The sequence below is a fragment of the Mandrillus leucophaeus genome, unplaced genomic scaffold, assembly GCF_000951045.1.
Source record: "Mandrillus leucophaeus isolate KB7577 unplaced genomic scaffold, Mleu.le_1.0 Scaffold60, whole genome shotgun sequence".
NCBI lineage: Eukaryota > Metazoa > Chordata > Mammalia > Primates > Cercopithecidae > Mandrillus > Mandrillus leucophaeus.
In genome coordinates, this window is record NW_012106475.1 from 268,482 (window position 1) to 284,231 (window position 15,750).

General features: G+C 43.5%; 1 protein-coding gene across 1 annotated transcript in view; it reads right to left on the bottom strand.

The window, feature by feature from the left end:
• The window catches only part of PELI2 (pellino E3 ubiquitin protein ligase family member 2), a 200,978-nt gene that overhangs the window by 129,012 nt on the left and 56,216 nt on the right, over positions 1-15,750 (bottom strand). The window contains exon 2 of the mRNA XM_011999668.1: positions 4,416-4,545. The gene's annotated coding sequence lies outside the window, so the exon portion shown is untranslated. The remainder of the gene's footprint in view (positions 1-4,415; positions 4,546-15,750) is intronic.

The window sequence follows — 15,750 nt, forward strand, 5'->3', positions numbered from 1 at the left end:
TTCCAAAGTGGACCCCAGCACATCCTACAAAATCAGCTGGGGTGAATGAGTTTATGTCGAAAATTATATCGTTATTCGTTTTGCCACTTCTCATGGTTACTGTTGTATTATTCATCAACTGATAAGAAAGTGTTTCAATATTTTATCAACCAGTAGAGCCACAGCAGTCCAAACAGGCTGAAGAGCAGCCTGGTTGTAACAATGACATTAAATGGCCCTCATGTTTCTCTAAACTATCAAAGACCACTAATATTTTCCATTCGGAAATAGGCCAGCTGGAATAAAGTGATTTTCAGTTACTTTTTAAAAGTAAAAACATCCAAAAAAGGACATTTCAATAAAGCATAATCTAAGAAGGGAAAACCATTTTGAAGAGTTTTCCATAGTAATGTTGCTAAATTTAAAACATGCAGCTAACAAAATATTTCCGATCAGGCACCAGTATCCACACCATCACCACCACCACCATCATACTATTTACTAGTTAAGTAAGAGCAAAATAGTTGTCCCCTATCATAAAAAAGTAAATGAACACATAAACTGACTTAAATTCTCAGTCATATCATGTCACTCCCTCTGCTTCACACCCTTCAATATTTCCCCTTACATAAAAATCCAACTTTTCCAGCCAGACCCACAAGACCCCTGATCTCTGCTCTTTTGGTCAACTCTTCTCTCCTCTCCAGCTCACAGTGCTCACACCACTTTTTTAGAGGTCCTTCCTTACACCTTGTCTAAACTCTGTGACCCCTTCCTCTTAGCGCGTTCCCCAGTGTGCAGTCGAATGTGTATCCTACGATTCTTTCTCGTTGGCCTACTCACTAGAAATTTAGCTCCATGTGGATGTGTTTGTTTGCAGCAGAATATCCAATACCTGGCATGATGCCTGGCCACGGAAGGTGCTGAATAAATATTTGTTGAAACAATGGATGGGTGAATAAATTGCTAAAAGCCCTATGCCTATGCAACAGAATGGCCAGAAGTAAAACACGACTTTTGATTAAAAAAAAAACAAATCACACACACACACATATTACATAATCAGAGAAATACCTCTAAGTATTATTCTAAGTACAAACATATACATGAATAAACATTACACAAATAGAGATTACACAACAGTAGCACACACTTGCCATCCTCATCTGACTTAGCCTGGATATAGACATGCACAGAAAACTAAGAGGTCCTGTTTCCCAGCTGCCACGACCACCAGCAAAGGGATATCCCTGTTCTGCCCCCAGAATGTGGGCAGAGGGAATGATTGTGGCAAAGGGAAGAAACAATACAGCCAAAAGCCAAAGAACTTAAATCCTAGTAATGGATAACCACACCTACCCTTCTAGGTCTCACGTTCCCAACTCCAATCAAAGATGAACTTTCATTACCAATACTGCAGCATCAAAAATGTCAGGGTACACAAACCACTGTCATTTCAGGCCAGTGTCTGCCAGGTACCATGACATTTACTGGCATTCTTAGGGGGCATGGGGTGAGCAATAAAGACAAAAAGAAAAAAACAGTCCAGCAGGGTCAGTAAGGGCCCAGAGTCAGACACACAGGAAGACAGATACCCAAAGAGCTCGGAGAAAGAGAATCTGGAGTGGAATTAAGACATACCTGGAGAGGCTAAGTGGGCCAATAACTGTGGCAAACAGAGATAGGCTAATGGGCTGGATGTCTTGATGATAACAGATAAGGAAGTATATCCAAAAATAGAATGAACTGGATATAATTCTCATTTGCAAGTGACAACAGGCTGTAAGGGGCACCACATCAGTGGGAACAGTGGAAAAGAAACTGGAAGAGTTAACGTACTACGAACCATAGATCCTACAGGGTCAAGGAGAAAGAGACTCGGGGGTAGGCACTGAGTCACTGAAGTATGTTCCACAAACGTAAGATGGAAAAAATAATAAAAGAGTACATTCATTGAAAATCAGATTCAGTTAAAGCCAGGAAGTGGGAGGGGTATCTGAAGAAAAGGTTAAATAAGTAAAGGGCTGAGTTTACAACTGGCTGGCGCTCCAAGGTAGAAGGTGCCAACAGAGCAGACCTAGCAGCAGCAGTGGCCGGGCACAGCTGGCGGCGATGACAGTTTGAGAGGGAGCAGGAGTAAGGGGCGGAAGAGGTAGATGTGAGGCTCCAAGGTAGAAGGTGCCAACAGAGCAAACCTAGCAGCAGGAGTGGCTGGGCACAGCTGGCCAGGATGAGAGTGTGAGAGTGTAAGAGTCTGAAAGGCAACATGGGGTGGCTGATCTACTCACAATAAATATGTCTGGTCTTAGTTTGCCCATCTGCCTTGGTCATAGTTCAGTGACTCAGGGTAGACTTATCAGATTCTCTCTCTTGAAAATGTAAAACCTTTAAGAGAGATAGAAGCTGGCTGGAGTAAAGTCACTATCTAACACTCTTGAAAAAATATCCACGTGCACTCCTGTTGACACTCCAGTTCTACTCTCTCTCAAAACCTGGTTACTCAACTTTTCCCTGATTCTGAGGGCTAGCCTATAATAATTTCTCTAACTTTCGTCTGTTTTATCTTAGCCAGAATAATTGCTATTGTTATAACCAAAGTATATTTTCTAATTCAACAGAGCTCCTGCTTGAAGCCAATTTACTCAGTTTCTAATGAGTAAACTGAGGCCCTGAGAATATATTTTTCCCAGATTATAAAATATACAGGGTCAAGACCAAAACCCAATCTGCCCTACCCTACTTTTAGTACTGTGGGTAATATTTTTAAACATAGACTTAGATGACAATTATCAAAAGATTAATAATCTAAATAACTTGAAGTAAAATCTAGATATAAAAGTAAAACATAAAAGTTAGCCTTTTGGGAGGAGATGGCAATGGCTGAAGAATAAAGAAGAGATACTTTTCTCTCAATAGTTACACATTTTCATATTCTATCACAACATGAAGCATGAGTAATCAAAGCAAGATTTCTATACATTTTTTTAAAATGTCAGCCATTGTATTAATCTGAACCCAAGATTTTTAAAAAGAGGAAGGAAAAGAAAGAAATGTCAACAAACAGACAAAATTATAAGGACCACATCTAAATACCAGAACACTTCTGGCACTTACCACATGCTTAAAAACATCTGTTTCGGTATCCTTCTTCACCACATATTTTTGGAGTACAAAATGTATCTCCTATTTCCTTGACCTCTTAAGATTCTGTTGCTATTTTACCTCTTCCTTTCCTGAGAATCTTCGTAAAGCTGGATTTCCTTTGTTTTCCTTATAAAATGTCCTTTCTGCCTACAAATGTTTATTTCTCTTTTTCTAGCTTTGGCTTATCTACTACATATTAATCTTTCTTGTTTCCTTGGTGTTTGATGTTTTCTTATCTACTCACCCCCTCATTAATACAAGATCATTTCAATTGGCATCTTCTAACAAATTCTTTCAATAGCACTGCTTCAGAAATAGGAGCTTTTTAAAAACAAAAACATTAACAAAGGTGATCTATGTTTACACTGCATATAAATATCACACGTGCTTCCATGAAGCCATTCCTTTTTCTTCCAAAAGTAGGTTTTCAGGAAAAATGGAAATCAAGACTCTCATTTATACGCCAGGTGGCCCAAACTCATGATCAACAGGTACAGCCAACAGTCCCGTATGAAATGCTTCATGTAAATATATTTTATAGAAAATAAGACTATATATTAAAGAATTTAATTAAAGAAACACTGTAATAAATCTACTATGTAACATAAATCAACTGGAATAAAAACTCAGATTTTTTTCCTTGACTTATAGATCAGAAAACAAATAACCAGTTTTTCTTAAATTAGTATTTTATTCACTTCAAAATTATGAGAAAAATATGTATAGTTGGCCTCTTTTATCACTTGGTTGTGTACACTTTTCATCTTTCTACGAGCCACACAAATTCAATTCCACGTACATACAGATTATATAAAACCACCTACTACATTCAATTAACAGAAGGAAAATAAATCATGAGGTTTATACCCAGACTTAAAACAAAAACTCTTTAGGATAAAGAACATCATGTTTCAACTACATCTATTCCAAAATAATAAATGCTAGCTGCTTTGGTATCCTAAAGCAGTGCTTCTTAACAGGACAGATTTTACCTGCTCAGTCCTCCCCAGGAGACAAGCTGCAATGTCTTGAGACATTTATGGTGGTTAACAACTGTGGGGAGCAAGAATGGGTGGGGTGCTACTGGCATTTAGCAGGTCAAGGACAGGGAAGCTGCTAAACACCCTACAATGCACAGCCCAGCCCCTCACAATAAAGCATTATCCAGCCTCAAATGGTCTGAGAGACTGTCCTACATGAAAACAAGACTAAAGGAAAGAGAGTGACAGACAAGAAGTATCTGTGAATCACTGTTTGCCAGCACCCTCCCAACTTTTGGCAGACCCACCTACCTTAGATGCCTGGGGCGTGGATATCACATGGACTGTGCTGGGTTTGACACCATTTGCCTTGGGCCGCTTGTAGAGGGCAAATCTGCTTTTCCTCCGTCCTCTATCTCCATTGGGTAAAGCACCATTGTACCTAGAAACAGGGAGGAAAGAGTTCATCTATCTGCAGATTTTTCAAGTTTTAAACACAAAAGTTAGAGGTACTGAATAAGGGAAAAGACAGGAATGGTCATAAAATAATTGCCCACTAAACACTCCACAAAAGGAAAGGGTTGTAACACAGACTTCAGCTGTAATGAAATTCAAATCACTTCTAGGAACTTAATTTAAGAGTGATGTACAAGTAATTATAGGTTTCCTATTTTATAAAGTCAGACTCTTCAAATCTTTTTGGAAAGTGGCAGAGTATAAATAAGGAAATGAGTATTCTGCAGAGGCCATATTAGGGCTGGCTCAATTCAACTAGCACCATTCTAATAGACCCCAGAGATACACTTGAGAATATTTTTAAATGAACTAGTTAGAAAATAGCATACTAATTAAACCTCATCTCTCACTTTCAAACCACGTTAATGTTGTCTGCAGGATCTTTATTTGTAAGACAACCAATTTAGTTACTTGCTTTCTTAAAAGTTCTGAATCCTCCACATTCACTCCCATTTCTGTTTGAACCCTACGCTGACAGATTAGCAAAAAAATAGCTTGCAGAAATTAAACATATTTTTGTTAGCAAAAATTAGCTTGCAAAAATATACACACGAGTTTTAGTCCACAAACTGTCAAATAACTTAGAAGTCATCTGGAAAACATATAATGTCCTTAAGCAGGTTTCCTGTATTTAGCTAATACTAGTGCTTAAAAGAAATGCAGGATCACAGTTAGCATTTCAATTTTTAGTTGTATTTTCTAACTCTGTATTAATCGGCCCCTGTATGTTCTTACTGACGGCCCGTATTGCTACATTAACACAACTACTCTCTGCTTCCACCTTGGTGGAAGCTCTTTTCAAGAAAAAAACTAAAAGAAAGAACATTTAAAATTTACACAGATTTATATGACAGATCCAAGGCTCCCCCAGAACACCAAGGTTAGGAGACAGCAGGTCTGGTGGTTTGTTCCTGTCCCACAGATTCCTGGGCCTTCTCCACGTTCCAGCTACATCCAGAAGGGAGTGACCAGATGGGGGAAGCAGGAACTTGTGAAGTCCACTGGGGAACAGAAGTTGGAAGAAAGGGGCTTTGTGTTTTTGTTTCACCAGTCAAGTCATCACTACAGTCTGACAATGGTTTTAAATTATCACTGTAAGTTATTCCCACTGTCTTTTTAATGTTTCCATTTCCAGCACAAAGGAATGTCAGCTATATAAAAATGTCTCATGAATAAAAAGATAATTTATTTCAAGTCTTATTCCTCTAGTTTTTCTCAGGCAAGATCAGAATCGTGTACAATATCTTCTTAAACGTATTTGTGATGACTACTATAAAGTATCCATAAGTCAACAACCATTACAAATCTGCTTTGTTTTAATATATTTCCATGTCACTCAAATCAACATGAACATTCTATATTAAAGGAAGCATATGTGAACCAATTAAAGCCAGGACTATAAACAACTCAAAGAACATTTTCACTACTGTGGCCTACACACAATTAGTACAAGATCTGGCAAGACTTGCTACGCCCTTCACTGCTACCCAGCTCTGTGTGTATAGCAGGTGCATTTGACAGCAATGATGTGATTCACAATGACCCTGTATGGTAGATGCACCTGAATGTGTGTTCAGAGTTCCAAGCTACAGTATCCAAGAGTGGCCAACCCAGAGAGTCATTCCTTACCTATGAGGAACATCTGAGTGCCCACCCAGTCCCATGGAATGCAGGCTCTCCAGGATATCAAGGCCCTTTGCTTTGGTTAAGTGAAGGTTGGCAGGTGGCAGTTGTTAGGGGGAGCATGTTAAGTGAAAATGCTAGGTTAACTGCATGCTTTTTATATGCAGTTGTGGTTCTCCTGCTCAACCCACCGCCACTGGACTCTCTCCCCTGTATGTAAGCCACCAACAAAACCCCATGTCTCATCTGCAGGCTCTGAGTCTCTTCTTTCAGCCTCTTGAATCTGGTGCCATCTCCACTGGAGTTGATAGGGGTTTGGCACAACTCTGCGCTGCATCTCTCTTGCCTGAACTATAGACTCCAGGTCAATAGGCCTTAGCCTTGTAAGAGTGCAGCAGACGCTTGTTTGGCCATCTGATCACAACTATACTTCCTTCTCTGGAATCTATTCCTTAACTCCAAAAGTTGAACCCCAGCACCATGTCTGAATGAACTGGCCATGCCAACATCTTCCCCACCACTCTGGGGCTGACTGGCCAGAGGCTGACATCTGGCCCAACCTGGCCAACAACATTCTAACTTTGGAAAATACAAAATGGGGACAGAGAGATAGTCATCCATTCTCAGTTGTTGGCTAGAGCTGTAAAAAATGTAAACCCAGGAGCTGTGGGGATGTCACAAAGTGTTATATGGCTGAAAAAGCAGACAAAGTGAAGAAGGAAGCAGATGAACAGAGACAAGCAGCAAAAAGCAATGGAAAGAGGATCCTTAAGGGTTTCTACTGGTCCAGATGTACTCCAGCCCTTCTTGACAAAATTCCTTTAGCTTCAGCTAACTCAATTTGATTTCCACTAGTTACAACCCAAAAGCCACATCTAATATAAAGGGAGGCAAAAAACCAGAAGTGTCAACCTTAACACATGCAGAAACATTTTAATTTAAATTGCCTAAGCATAGAGGCACAGATATTGCAGGTTAAGCAAATAATAAGCCAGCCTACTTACAGACTGCCTACTTACTTAATACATCTAGATGAAAAATCCTATTGGAAATAATCAAAGTAGCAGTGGAAAAACCAGTGTCACCATGAGACAAGTTTCTAATTAGGTTAAGCTACATGGTCCTTCATTCGATATTTATGCCAAGTACTAGAGCTACAATGATGAATATCAGCTTCCCTGCCTTCACAGAGCTCTCTGCTCAGAAGGAGAGAAAGGCACAATAACAAATATGATAAATATACATGTAACAAGATGCACTTACAGCATAAGGCACATGGGAGGATGCATTAGAGAAGGCTTCATGGTGGAAGCACTGCTTGAACTGTCAAAATCTTGGCCAGGCACGTTGGCTCATGCCTGTAATCCCAGCACTTTGGGAGGCCAAGACAGGTAGATAGCTTGAGCCCAGGAGTTCGAGACCAGCCTGGGGAACATGTTGAAACCCCACCTCTACAAAAAACATGAAAATTAGCCTGGCGTGGTGGTATGCACCTGTAGTCACGGCTACCTCGGGCGGCTGAGGTGGGAAGATCACTTGAGCCAGGAAAGTGGAGACCGCAATGAGTCAAGACCATGTCACTGCACTCCAGCCTGGGTGACAGAGCAAGACTGTCCAAAAAGAAAAGAGAGAAAAAGAAATCTAGGTAAGAAGTCTAAACGGAGAATGAAGGGGTGATATAATGTGCAAGGCAAGGAGGAATCCATAGGTCAGCACTGTGGAGAGTACGAAGTTCAAGTGGAGAGAGTAGTGGGAAAGGAGGGTAAAAGGTAGGCAGGAGCCTGATTGTAACATCCTGCTTCTATTAGTCCATTATCACACTGCTATAAAGAACTACCTGTGAAGAAAAGAGGTTTAATTGACTCACAGTTCCACAGGCTTAACAGGACGCTCGACTGGGAAGCCTCAGGAAACTTACAATCACGGCAGAAGCCAAAGGAGAAACAAGCAGCCTCTTCTCATGGCAGCCGGAGAAAGAAAGCTCGAGAAGGGGAAAGTGCCACACAGTTTTAAACCATCAGATCTTGTGAGAACTCATTCACTATCACGAGAACAGCAAGGGGGAAATCCAACCCCCACCCCATCATCCAATCATCTCCCACCAAGCCCCTCCTCTGACACACGGGAATTACAATTCAAGATGAGATTTGGGGGAGGACACAGAGCTAAACTCTATCACTGGTACTCCCTAAGAGTTATGGCTTTTTATCCTAAGGGGAATGGAAAGTCTGGTAAGATTTAAGCAAATGGCGAACATGACTGGAAATATAAAGTAATCACATAGGGTGGCACAGCGCAGGAGGAACTGGAAGAGATTAGAGGCAAGACCAGACCAGATTAGAGGCAAGATGATCAGATAGCAGCACCACCACAGCCATGGGAAGCTATGTGCAGTGGGTTGAATGGTGGCCTTAAAAAGATACATCCAAGGCTGGGCACAGTGGCTCATGCCTGTAATCCCGGCACTTTGGGAGGCCGAGGCAGGTGGATCACTTGAGGTCAGGAGTTCGAAACCAGCCTGGCCAACATGGTGAAACCCTGTCTCTACTAAAAATACAAAAAATTAGCTGGGCATGATAGCACGTGCCTGTAATTCCAGCTATTCAACAGGTTGAGGCAGGAGAATCGCTTGAACCCAGGAGGCAGATGTTGCAGTGGGCTGAGATTGTACCATTGTGCTCCAGCCTGGGCGACAGAGCAAGACTCCATCTCTAAAAGAAAAAAAAAAAAGATACATTCACGTCACCTGTGAATATGGCTTTTTGGAAAAAGGGTGTTTGCAGATGTAATTAAGTCCAGAATCTCAAGATGAGATCATACTCGATTACTGATAGGTCCTAAGTCCCATGGCAAGTGATTTTGTAAGAGATACAAAGGGATAGAGAGGAGATGACCATGGGATGGAGGCAGAGACTGGGGCGATGCAACCACAAGCCAAGGAACATTTGGAGCCCCAGAAGCTGGAAGAGGCAAGGAAAGATTCTCCCCTTAAGAGCCTTCAGGGGCAGCAGGGCCCTGCTGACACTTTGATTTCAGACTTCTGGCCTCTAGAACTGTAAGAGAATAAACATCTGTTGTTGTTACCAAGTTTGTGCTAATCTGTTACGGCAGCCACAGGAAACTATAAAAGCCTGAACCAAAGCAGAGATGGTGCAGATGAACTGGAGGATTAGAGAAAAATTTTAGAGTTGTTTTCAATACAAAGTGAACATCAGAATTACCTGGAAAAAACCTTACAAAAATATGAACACCTAAAACCCAAGAGATTCCAGTTCAATAAGCCTGAGATGAAGCTCCAGGTCTGCCTTTTTGCAAAGCTCCCAAGTGATACAGCCACACGTAAGAACTCTGGTTTTAAAGACAAAATTCACAGTAACTGGTAACCTGTTTGGATGCACAGGGTGAGGGATAATGGGAACATCATATAGCCCTCTGGCCTGGCCAGAGTGACAGCATTGTTAGAAATAGGAACAGGAATTACAGGGACATCGGGGGAGGCATGGAGGAGGCAACTGAAGTTAGGTCTGGAGCTCCAGAGAAATAACCCTGGGGCCTTCACCATGCAGCGGCAGTCAAAGTCATGAGAATAAATGAGGCTACTCAAGAAAAAGGTGCAGAATAAGGAAGCAAGGAAGGCTGGGACAGAGCCTGGGAAATACAACTATTTAAGGAAACAGCCCCTTCTTTGTCACAGGCAGAAGGACCAGGACCAGGAGAAAGTTATATCACCAAAGAATTTCAACAGTGTTTAATCAGTTAAGAGATCAGTTAAGAGAAAGAAAATGCACAACCACGATTTGGAAAAGAATGAGTCATTGGTGATCTCACCCATCTTCAAAACAAAGCAAAAACAAGCAAATGCCTCCAACCCTAAGCTTCACTGTGAGCCTCCACTCTGATTTCCATTTTCTCCTCACAAAGCCAAGAATCTTGAAAAGTACCCACACCCATTATTCTGCTTCCAATGCCTGCTGGCTTTTCAGTCCACTATCATTCAATCTTTGCCCCCAGATCCAAAAGTACATTTGATCATTCATCATACACCCAGCACACCAACCAACCTCCCCTCCTTAAAGTCTCCCAGCCGCTCTCCTATCAAGGAATCCAGTGTGGTAGACTAAAGAGGGCTTCTTCTCCCACTAAGAGGTGGAGTCTAATTCCCCTCTCCCTAAATATGGGCTGGCTCTAGTGGCTTGCTTACCAGCAACATGCAAAGGAAGTGATGTTCTGAGACTTCCAAAGGCCAGTGTGAAAAGTCGACTACCCTGGGACCACCGTGCTGGGAAGGCCACACGGAGGCACTCTGCTTAGCAGTCCCAGCAGAGCCCATCCTTCCAGCCACCCCGCTAAGGCAGCAGACATGAGTGAAGCCATCATGGACACTTCGGACCAGCTGATAACCACCAGGTAACCTCAGTTGATACCACATGGGGCAGAACTGCCCAAACTGCTGACCCACAGAATTGCACTTTAAGTAACATGTTTTAAGCCACTAAGTTTGGGGTAGTTGGTTACACAGTAATAGATTCCTGGAACAGGAAGCCCCAAACTCTTCCCACAGTCATCCTCTCCCTGCCAAACTTTTTCTTTTTGAGACGGAGTCTCCTCTGTCACCCAGGCTGGAGTGCAGTGGCATGATCTTGGCTCACTACAACCTCCACTTCCCGAGTTCAAGTGATTCTCGTGCCTCAGCCTCCCGAGTAACAGGGACTACAGGTGCGCACCACTATGCCCAGCTATTTTGGGTATTTTTAGTAGAGACAGGGTTTCAGCATATTGGCTAAGCTGGTTTCGAACTCCTGACCTCAGGTGATCTGCCTGCCTCAGCCTCCCAAAGTGCTGGGATTACAGGCATGAGCCACTGTGCCCAGCTGGTCCCCAGTCTATTTTAAGTGGAGCACTGTCACCTCCTCCTGAAAACTATCACCAAATCTTCCTCTGCCCATTCCCACCCCCCATCTGGCCCATCTGGAACGTGAGTTCTAAAAAAGTGAGGTCTTCTATATATCTGGCGCCTGGCACAGTGTACCAGGGACACATGGTGGGCACTGAAAACCTACAAGTTGGCTGGCTGATGAGAGGACCATTATCTTAGTATGTTTTGTGCTGCTATAACAGAATATCTGAGACTCGGTAATTTATAAAGAACAGAGATTTCTTTTCTTACAGGTCTAAAGACTGGGAAGTCCAAGGTCAGAGGGCCTGCATCTGGAGAGCCCTGCTTGGCCTCCCCAGATGTTCCATCCCATGGTGGAAGGGCAAGAGGGCATGTATATGAGAGAATGCAAGCAATTGAACTCACCCTTTTATCAGGAACCCACTCCTGAGATAACAGCATTAATCCATTTATAAGGGGAGAGCCCTCATGCCCTAATCACCTCTTACCGGCCCTGCCTCTCAACACTGCTGCATTGGGGATTAAGTCTCCAACACATGAACTTTGGGGGGCACATTCAAACCACAGCACCCATCTTTTGTATAATAGAATAGAGTCCAGACATAGAGACGAAATCCTGCTTACAAAGGCAAAAAGTTACAGCATGAAAGAAGGTCAGAACGTTCCCTGGGCTGGTACACTTTTCAGCCAGTAAGTTTGCAGAAATAAAATGTCTGAGTGCTGCTGCCACACCTGTTTCAGCTGCTGCAACAGGGGTATTTCAATTCGAACCCATAAGAGCCTTTCAAGCTTAACTTTCTTTTTTATTCTGGAGACTTAAAAACATTTATTTAATAAATGTGTGATGAAAATTTAACTCCTCATATATGCAGAGCAAACAGCTGGTCTTTATAGTAAGGGTATTTGGGAGCTGCAAAGAATAATGAAAATTCTGTGTAAGAAACTTTACCAAGTAAAAAAGCGTTTTTCTGTTTTATAGTTTAGAGTTCACATATTAATGGGAATTAATAACTTTTGCTGTATACTTACTATGTGCCAAGAAACCCTGTGAAGGAGACATTATTACTCCTAGTGGGCAGATAAAAGACTCAGAATGGCTGATCACACACAAACTTACACAGTTAGGAAAGGTCAGGCAGAACCTAAAGCTACATCAGTTCTGTCTGACTCCAAGTTGCATACTCTTTCCAGTAGACAACACTGACAGTTTTCAAATTCAAGACATTTTTTGCCATACAGTGCAAAGATGGAGTCTTAAAAAGATGTCTGCCACCTACAAATGTATTTGTCAATAACAACTTTCTATGGGAAACCACAGCAAGAAGGGGGGGTTCCAGGTGCTCCCAGTCACATTTTTGAGACGTCACAGTTTATCTTAACTAGCCTGAACTCTTAGAGCAACATCCACATGGAAGGGAAGCGATGTGTGCTCCAGAAGTGGAGGCTACATCAGCATCACAGGATCACATTAGAGGTGGTCAGCTCTCCATTACAGGCTGAAGGCTCTGCCTTCCTTCCAAAGCAACTGCTCTGTCACTTGCACCAACAAATCACAAGCAACTACTATAATCGAAGTAGACAGTGCACTGCAGATGAACAGGATGTGACACCAGAGACAGACAGACTCAAAGGCAGGGCACACAGTCTCTGATAAAACCCTGCAATCTGGTACCATTCTTGAGGTAGCTCACCCTAACTCACTGCATAAATGCACTATTCCAACCGCGTGTAAGTAATTGCCCATAAGCCAATAAGTGCCTAACATTGGTTTTATGAAATTATAGTCCCAACCCCCTTATTATTTAACCTACCATATACGCATAGACTTCCCCTGACCCAATAAAGCCAGAAATGCAACACGTTTATTTCTCTACGCTTCAGAAATGCTGCATATAGGAGGAAGCAGAGCAAGATGACAGAATAAAAGGCTCTACCCATTGTCCCATCTCACAAGGACATCAAGTTAACAACTATCTACACAGAAAAAAACACCTTCAAGAGAACCAAAAATCAGGTGAGCACTCATAATACCTGGTTTAAACTTTATTATCACTGAAAGAGGCTCTAGAAGAGACAGAAGAAACAGTCCTGAACCACCGACACAATCCCTTCTACACCCCATGCAGCAGCAAGCCTAGTGCTAAGAGCTTCTCTGGGAGCTGAGGAAGGAGAGTACAGTAATGGTGAGGCACTGAACTCAACGCTGTTCTGTAGAGCAAAAGGAAAACCAGACCAAACTCAGCTGATGCCCGCCCACGGAGGGAGCATTTAAACCAGCCCTGGCCAATTGCCTATCTCGGTGGTCTGAACTTGAGTCTCCGCAAACCTCACCACCAAGAGATACAGTGCTCTGTGTCTCCATGTAAACTTGAAGGGCAGTTAAGGCCAGAAGGAATGCAACTCTTAGGTGAGTCCTAGTGATGAGCTAGGCCCAGAGACCGTGGGCTTGATGGCAGGGAGAGGAGGGACACATGACATACTTAAGACACCAGCTGGAACAGCCCAGGGAGCGTTGGCATCACCCCTCCCCTAACCCCAGGCTGCACAGCTTGCCGCTCCAAAAGAGACCCTTTCCTTCTGTCTGACTGAAGAGAGGAGAGGGTAGAGTGGGGAGAACTTTGTCTTGCATCTTGGATACCAGCTGAGCCACAGCAGGATAGGGCACCAGTCAGAGTCATGAGGTCCCCATTCCAGGCCCTAACTCCCAGATGACATTTCTAGATACAACCTGAGCAAGAAGGGAATCCACTGCCTTGAAGGGAAGGACCCAGTACTGCCAGCATTCATCACCTGCTAAATGAAGAGCCCTCGAACCCTGAATAACCAGCAGTGATACCCAGGTACTATATTCTAGGACTTGACTCTTAGATGGCATTTCTGGACCTTCCCTGGACCAAAGAGGACCCCACTGCCCTGAGGGTGAGTCCCTGGGCCAGGAAGCATTCACAACAAGTTGACTTAAGAGACTCTAGGCCGTAAGGGAACATTGGCAGCACTCCTCATGGCCTAGGGTGGCAGTGGCTACCGGGTAAGGCTTCTCTACCTTTGGAAAGGGAAGGCAAGAACAGGAAGACTTGCATCTGCTAGTTTGAGGGCCAACTCAGCCACAATAAACTATAACACCGGGTAGACTCCTAAGGTTTTTGACTCTAGTCCCTAATTTCAGGGTGGTACTTTTGGACCCACCCAAGGCCTGGGGGACCTCACTGCTCAGAAGGGAAGGACACAAGCCTGGCTGGTTTTGCCACCTGCTGATTACAGATCCCCAGAGCCTTGAGTGAACATAGGCAGTCGCCAGGGAATAGTTACGGCAGGCCTTGGGCAAGAACCAATGCTGTGCTGGCTCCAGGTCTGACCCAGTGCAGTCACAGTGGTGGTGGCCACAGGGGTGCTTGTGTCACTCCATCCCCAGCATTAGGTGACTCAAAACAGAGAAAGAGACTCTGTATGTCTGGGAGAAAGTAAGGGAAGAGAAAAAGAGTCTCTCCCTGACAATCCAGAGAATTCTCTCGGATTTTGTCCAACACCATCAAGGCAGTATCTCTATGAGTCTCCAAGAACCACAGTGTTACTAGGCTTGAAGTGCCCCCTAAAGCCGATATAGTTTAGATCACAACACCTAAGTCCTTTCAAATATCCAGCAAGCCATCCCAAAAAGGAGGGCCACAAATAAGCCCAGAAAGTGAAGACTACAATAAGTACCTAACTTTTGAATGCCCAGACACTGAAGAACATCTACTAGCATCAACACCATCCAGGAAAACATGACCTCACCAAATGAACTAAATAAGGCACCAGGGACCAAACTTAGAGAAACAAATATATGTGACCTTTCACACAGAGAATTCAAAACAGCTGTTTTTGAGTAAACTCAAAGAAATTCAAGATAACACAGAGAAGGAATTCAGAATTCTACCAGATAAATTTAACAAAAAGACTGAAATAATTAAAAATCTAGCAGAAATTCTGGAGCTGAAAAAGTGCATTTGGGGGCGGAGCAAGATGGCCAAATAGGAACAGCTCCACTCTCCAGCTTCCAGCGCGAGCGACACAGAAGACAGGTGATTTCTGCATTATCAACTGAGGTACTGGGTTCATCTCACTGGGGAGTGCCGAACAATCGGTGCTGGTCAGCTGCTGCAGCCCGACCAGCGAGAGCTGAAGCAGGGCGAGGCATTGCCTCACATCGGAAGCGCAAGGGGGAAGGGAATCCCTTTTCCTAGCCAGGGGAACTGAGACACACAACACCTGGAAAATCGAGTAACTCCCACGCCAATACTGCGCTTTAAGCAAACGGGCACACCAGGAGATTATATCCCACACCTGGCTGGGAGGGTCCCACCCCCACGGAGCCTTCCTCATTGCTAGCACACAACTAACCGCAAGGCAGCAGCGAGGCTGGGGCAGGGGCACCCGCCATTGCTGAGGCTTAAGTAGGTAAACAAAGCCCTGGGAAGATCCAACTGAGTGAAGCTCACAGCAGCTCAAGAAGGCCTACCAGTCTCTGTAGACTCCACCTCTGGGGACAGGGCACAGCTAAACAACAACAACAACAACAACAACAAAGCAGCAGAAACCTCTGCAGACACAAGCAACTCTGTCCGACAGTTT